The following is a 6,882-nucleotide window of genomic DNA, read 5'->3' on the forward strand; positions in this document are numbered from 1 at the left end:
CAGCAGTATATAATTGGACACTAATAGCCCAGCACTGCCTCTGCATTCCATGCTTGTATCCTAAGGCTGGTATTAGGAATTATTCTTCTGAGTGGATTCAAGTAGCAACATAATCAGCAAATGATTGAAGGGGCAACTGACGTGCGGGTCACTGAAGCCAAGAAGGGATAATTTTTTAAAGATAATGAAATAGTAGTGATATGGGACATTTTAAAATCTTATGGGGGAAGAGAGCCTATAGTAGTGGTGCACAGCTGTAAGTATGACTTAATGATGCAAATTTTAAAAAGTCCAGAGGTACTGGTCAGCAGTATTTACTAGACCACGTGTTTCCATAAGCAAGGCACATGTATATATTTATAATGACTTATTAGTAATGCTATAGGGTGGCGGTGCTGTGATATACTAGAAAGATGCCTCCTCCATGATATTTTAAGTCAATTTTAAAAGTTAAATAGAAGTTACTATATTAAATGCCATCACTGTCAATATCATGGCATATGAAATGCAAAGATGCTCATCAGAAGAGGACCAACTAGATAAATTGCCTCATGTAAGATCCACAAAACAAGACTCTACATAACTGTTTAAAAGGATGAGGTAGATCTATAGCTTTCCATATCCTGATACAGAAGGATCTCCAAGATATGTCAAGCAAAAACACAAGATGCAGAACAGTGTGTAAAGAGTGCTGCTATTTACATATTTTAAATGCTATAGTAGCTGGGTTTGGAAATGTAGAGGTACACAGATAGACAAAGATGTGCTTAGAATAACTCAGGAAGGCCAGGTAAGATACTGGTAATTCATTACCTCCAAAAAAGGAAACTGGAAGGCTTGTGGCAGGAATGAGAGGGACATTTTTTGCTGTCTTTTTCACAATTGAATTTCCTATGATGTATTGTTTCAAAAATATTACAATAATGAAAAAATATGTGAAAGCTGTCCCGGAATCCAGCCACCAGAGAAAGAAACTAGACCACTGACCGACACGGGATAATGTGGAAAGAAAGGCCTAGCCAACATCTATACCAAGGCTGCAGTACAAGAGTGAAGCTATCTTGGACATTGCAGCCTCAGCAAAGCTTCTGGTTGAATGTGCTTAATATGTGAACCGTTCTCTTTACCATCTTTTTCCTCCTCCCGTGGAACTGCCGCCATGAAGGTTGAGCTGTGCGGTTTCAGCAGGTACAAGTTCTACTCCGGACACGGGAGGTGCTATGCCAGGACCGACGGGAAGGTTTTCCAGTTTCTTAACTCAAAATGCGAGTAGGCATTCCTTTCCAAGAGGAATCCTCGACAGATAAACTGCACTGTTCTCTACAGAATGAAGCACAAAAAGGGACAGTCAGAAGAAATTCAAAAGAAAAGAACCCGTCGCGCGGTCAAATTCCAGAGGGCCATTACTGGTGCATCTGTTGCTGATATAATGGCCAAGAGGAATCAGAAACCTGAAATTAGAAAGGATCAACGAGAATAAGCTATCAGGGCTGCTAAGGAAGCAAAAAAAGGCTAAGCAAGCATCTAAAAAGACTGCAATGGCTGCTGCTAAGGCACCTACAAAGGCAGCACCTAAGCAAAAAGTTGTGAAGCCTGTGAAAGTTTTAGCTCCCCAAGTTGGTGGAAAACGCTAAGCTGGCAGAGTCGATTTTTAAATAAAGATTGGATTAAAAAAAAAAAAAGTGAACCAAACCATCCAGATGAGCTCAGTCAACCCACAGATTCATGTGATAGAATAAGTCATTTTCGTTTAAAGACACTAAAACCTACATGCACACACGTGAAGAAAGAAAGGAAAGAAAAATACAGAAAAAGAGAAGAATGCAAAAAGAGTTGAATGCAAAATGGTGACTTTTCCAAAGTAGAATACAAACGTTAAGTATGAGACACATTTTGGGTGACTCTTGTTGCTGCTAAGTGGTAGCAAGTAGTTAACTGTGTACATAACAGCATCCGTGAGTGATCTCCTACGATAAGGTCCCAATGATACAGTAGAAAACATACAGATCTTGGAGAAAGGCTGGACTAGATTTAAATAGTTAGCAAGTTCCTTAACCTCCCAAGCCTCAATGAAACAGGGATAATAACACACATTTTGCAGAGCTCTTGTGAGCCTTGAAGAAGTAGACTCCCACACATGATTCTCTGGTTGAAAGAGAGTGGGTGTATAATAATCATTGACTTTTTGAACCACCACCATCCCACCCCAACTGTATCCGTTATCTAATGCTGCCTACCAAATCATCCCCAAGCTTAATGACTTAAAAGAATATGATAATTTATTATCTTATGCTTTCTGGGGGTCAGAATCCAAGAGCAGCTTGGTTGTTTAGTTCTCTCTTGAGATCCCTTGTGATAATGCAGTCAGATTTTGCCTAGAGCTGTAGTCATCTGAAAATTAGAGCTGGAGGGTCTAACTCCAGCTAAGTCTAATTGCTCACTTATCATCACTTACATGGCTGGTAAGTTGGTACTGCAGTTAACAGGAAGCCTCAGTTGCTCTCCCAGTGGTACTTTCAACAGGACTATTCAGGTGTCCTTACAGTAGGTAGCTTGTTTACCTCCAAGTGAGCCATCTTTGAAAGTCATATAACATCACACAGGTTGGCCCTGATGCAATGCAGGAGGGGACTACACAAGGGCATGAATTCCAAGGGAAGGAATATTGGAGGACTATTACGGGCTGAGCTGTATCCCCTCAAAATTCATGTTGAAGTCCTAACTCCCAGTATCTCAGAATGTGACTATATTTGAAGATAGGCTCTCTACAGTGGTAATTAAGATTCTGTTAGCCGTTCTTACATTGCTACAAAGAAATTCCTATGGTTGGGTAATTTATAAGGAAAAGAGGTTTAACTGACTTATGGTTCTGTAGGCTTTACAGGAAGAATGATGCTGGCATCTGCTCAACTTCTCGGGAGGCCTCAGGAAACTTACAATCACATCAGAAGCAAAGAGGGAGCAGGATGTCATGTGGACAGAATGGGAACAAGAGAGAGGGTAGGGAGGTGCCACATCTTGTGAGAACTCATTCACTGTTGTGAAGACAGCACCCCGTCCCAAGTCATAAGGGATCTGCCCCCATGATCCAATCATCTTCCGCCAGACTCCACCTCAAATATTGGGGATTACATCTCAACATGAGATTTGGGGGGTAAGGGCATAGAACCAAATCATGGCAAATGCTAAATGAGGTCATCAGGGTGAGCCCTAACCCAATATGACCTGTGTTCTTTATAGGAGGAGATTGGGACACAGACACAGAGGGACATCATGTAGACACAGGGAGAAGATGGCCATCTATAAGCCAAAGAGAGAGGCCTCGGAAGAAGTCAACCCTGCTGACGCCTTGATTGCAGACTTCTAGCTTCCAGAACGGTGAGAAAATTTATTTATGTGGTTTAAACCTTTTAATTTGTGGTACTTTGTTATGGTAGCCCTACAAACTAATACAGGGGCCATGATGGAAGCTGGCTTCTATATTGACCACCTTATTGCATTAAAAATAATGGCTTCTTCAGATACAAAGCCACTTATGGTACAATTCTATTTGTATGAAATTTCCTGGATAGATAAACCCATAAAGATAAAAAGTAGGTTAGTGGTAGCCAGGGACTGGGGTACAGAGGAAGGGGGAATGACTGCTAAGAGGTATAGGGTTTCTTTTTGGGGCGGTGAAATGTTCTAGAATTAATAGTGGTGATGGTTGTTCAACTTTGTGAATATGCCAAAAATCACTAAATTTTACTTTTTCAAAGGATGAATTTCATCAAATGTGAACTATATCTCAATTTTAAAAAACATCTTGTTGACTTCTTGTTGCTACACCCGACCATCAGCCAGTATCTTTGGGGTGGTCTTCTGGCCTGAGTTCTGGTCCCAGAACTCAGCTGAGGAATGCCGAAGAAATATATGGAAGCCTTTATTCCTGAAGATGGTCTATAATCAAGTTGCTGTCATAGAACATGGTGTTAAAATACTTGCAAAAAGAGTCCAGTTTAAATTCATCCCCGAAAAGTCCACCACTGGGAAGAAGCAAGGCCCCCATAACACCTCCACAGGTCCACCCCAGCTTCCACTCCTGCAGAGTGGCCCACCTTGGATATGACACAGCCTCTCCTGCCTCAGTTTCACTGCTCCAACAAACACCTGCCATTGTGAGAAGGAGTAGAACATAGTAGTTGAGAATTAGGACTCTGGTGCTACATTGTATGGGTTGTAACTCCACCCCTCCTTTGACGAGTCATGTGGCTTTGGTGGAGTGGCTTAACTTTGACATGCTCCAAATTCCTCATCTGGAAAATGGGGCCAGTACACATAAAGAACCAGGCACAAAGTGAGGCTCCATCATATTAGCTGTTGGATGGTATTTACCGACACACATGCATGTGACCACATACGTACAACCTCTACCAAAATGAACCCATCGCCATTCCTCTTTGGTTACATTTAGAAGTTCTAGGAAATTTAGAATGCTTCCTTGTCCTCAGGGAGAGGTTGGAACCATTTGTTTATTGAGTGTTTTCTACGGGCCAGGCCTGTGCTAAGAATGTCTTAAATATTTACTTCATTTACTCCTTGCAATTACTTCATAAATAAAAATGTTACTGTCCTCATTTTAGAAATGAGCAAAATGAGATATTCAAAATGTTGAGATGCGCTCAGAGCCACACAGTCATTAAGAGGCAGAGTTGGGACTGGAAGTCAAGTATGCTGATTCTGAAGCACATGATCTTTAGACAACATGGTGCTGCCTGTGTGTCATTGCTTTCTACCCCTGAGGCTGATGGGCTGAGATCTCAACCACCAGAGTTAACACAAAAGGAGTAAAACTGAATCCCAGGTTGAGGTTCCCAACAGAATGTCACCTACTGAGTCATCAGCGATGAATTCAGGTGACCAGAACCTGACCCTGCATGGGCAGGTGACTGCAGAACCAGTAGAACTGATGAAAAGGACAGAGATGAAGCTCAGGAAATGCCTCTGACAGACAAAGATAAGTCATAAAATGCAGAATTTGGGCCATTACCTCTGATGACTTGCTTTACCTCCCAAAGGGATATTTTTATTGTCTCCCTAAGAAGCAATGCTAGCTTGTGTTGGTTGAGGGATAATTCTACCAGGCATGATTCCAAGTGCATCACACAGATCACCACATTTAAGGCTCTCAATGACCCTGAGAGGAAAGCACTCTTATGATCACCATTTCACAGATGAGGAATTGGAGGCACAGCAAGGGTAAGTAATCTGCCCAGGGTCACACAGGTTGTAAGAGAAGCGGTAGTATACCATGCAGAGGAGGCACCTGAGCCCAAATTCCCAACCCTTGCATTTGACTGCTTCTCGAGGACACAATGGCAAATGTTTGATGATTAAGTGTAGGGAGGGTGTTTTATGTAGCAGTCACCATTGAGGTGTGCCCCAGGAATGAATGAAGCCAATATTTCTACAAAGACTGTGAATAACTGCAGACAACGAGAAGCGGAATATTCTACATGCGGTGCCCTGTCACCTTGTAAACATAAACATATAGCCATCAAATAAGTGGTATTTATTATGCAAACCCTTTGTTTTAACCTGCCTGTGAATTGTAAGAAGAGGCCTAGAGCGTCCCTTTGTTTCCAACCCTTGTAGTTAGGAGTACTTGTTGAACCCTGAAGAGAAGTGCATCCAAGTGGCAAACGATTAAGAAATGCACCAAATGATTTTTGAGGAGAATCTTGGCATTCAAAGATTGTTCACATGTGACATCAGCACCTACAGCCTGTCACTCATGCACCCAGGGCTGCGGGGCTGCAGGGCTGCTCCTGCCTGGCACACCACGCCATGGGCCAGTCGTGCAGGGAGAAAAGAGTGCAAAGATTTGGTGCTTCAGGTCTGTCTCCTCTGAGGATTCCTCTTTGTCTACAAAGGGATAATCCTGGAGACCTCACGGAAGCCCAATTCAAGGACTTCAGTGGAAATCATAGGCATATAAGAGCTGTGAGACAGATTGAGCCCATCACATTTAAGTAGTGAGTCTCTAGCTAGAGGCAGTTAACTACTTGATTATTCCATTTTTTGGCTGTTATTTAGCTTTTGTAGAACTCAACTATTTTAGGGACTCACTTTTTTTTTCTTTTCTTTTTTTTTGGAGACAGGGTCTCACTCTGTCACTCAGGCTGGAGTGCAGTGGCATCATCTCAGCTTGAATCTTCGCCTCCTGGGTTCAAGCAATTCTCTTGCGTCAGCCCCCCTAGTAGCTGGGCTTATAGGCATGTGCCATCACACCCAGTTCATTTTTTGTATTTTTAGTAGAGACAGCGTTTCACCATGTTGTCCAGGCTAGTCTTGAATCCTGAGCTCAGGTAATCCTCCAGTCTTGGCCTCCCAAAGTGCTAGGATTACAGGGGTGAGCCACGGTGCCCGGCCAGGACCCACATATTAACTGTTGGTTTATATGATAAGAAATAAAATGAGGAAATCCATGTTTTTATTTATTGGAATCTGCACCCAATTCTTATTATTTTAAATTGGTTATTATAAATGTCTTTGTTAGTCAGGCATGGTGGCACGCACCTGTTGTCCCAGCTACTCGGGAGACTGAGGCAGGAGGATCACTTGAGCCCAGGAATTCAAGGCTGCCATGAGCTATGATCATGCCACTGCACTCCAGCCTGGTGACAGAGTAAGAGCTTGTCTTAAAATCAAATTAATTTAATTTAAAAAACAAATGCCTTTGAACAAAGTGCTGTTAGTAACCTCATGTCTCCCTGTATTCATCAGGGTTCTTCAGAGAAACAGAACCAGTAGGACATATATGTGTGTGTATATATATATATATATATATATAGAGAGAGAGAGAGAGAGAGAGAGAGAGAGACAGAGACAGAGAGAGAGAGA

The 6,882-nt window shown here is 42.3% G+C and overlaps 1 pseudogene; it reads left to right on the forward strand.

Moving 5' to 3' along the window:
• Positions 1 to 1,159: 1,159 nt before the first annotated feature.
• LOC105526996 lies at positions 1,160 to 1,634 on the forward strand (annotated as a pseudogene).
• Positions 1,635 to 6,882: the final 5,248 nt, after the last annotated feature.

This window comes from Colobus angolensis, unplaced genomic scaffold (genome assembly GCF_000951035.1).
Source record: "Colobus angolensis palliatus isolate OR3802 unplaced genomic scaffold, Cang.pa_1.0 Scaffold117, whole genome shotgun sequence".
Lineage (NCBI taxonomy): Eukaryota > Metazoa > Chordata > Mammalia > Primates > Cercopithecidae > Colobus > Colobus angolensis.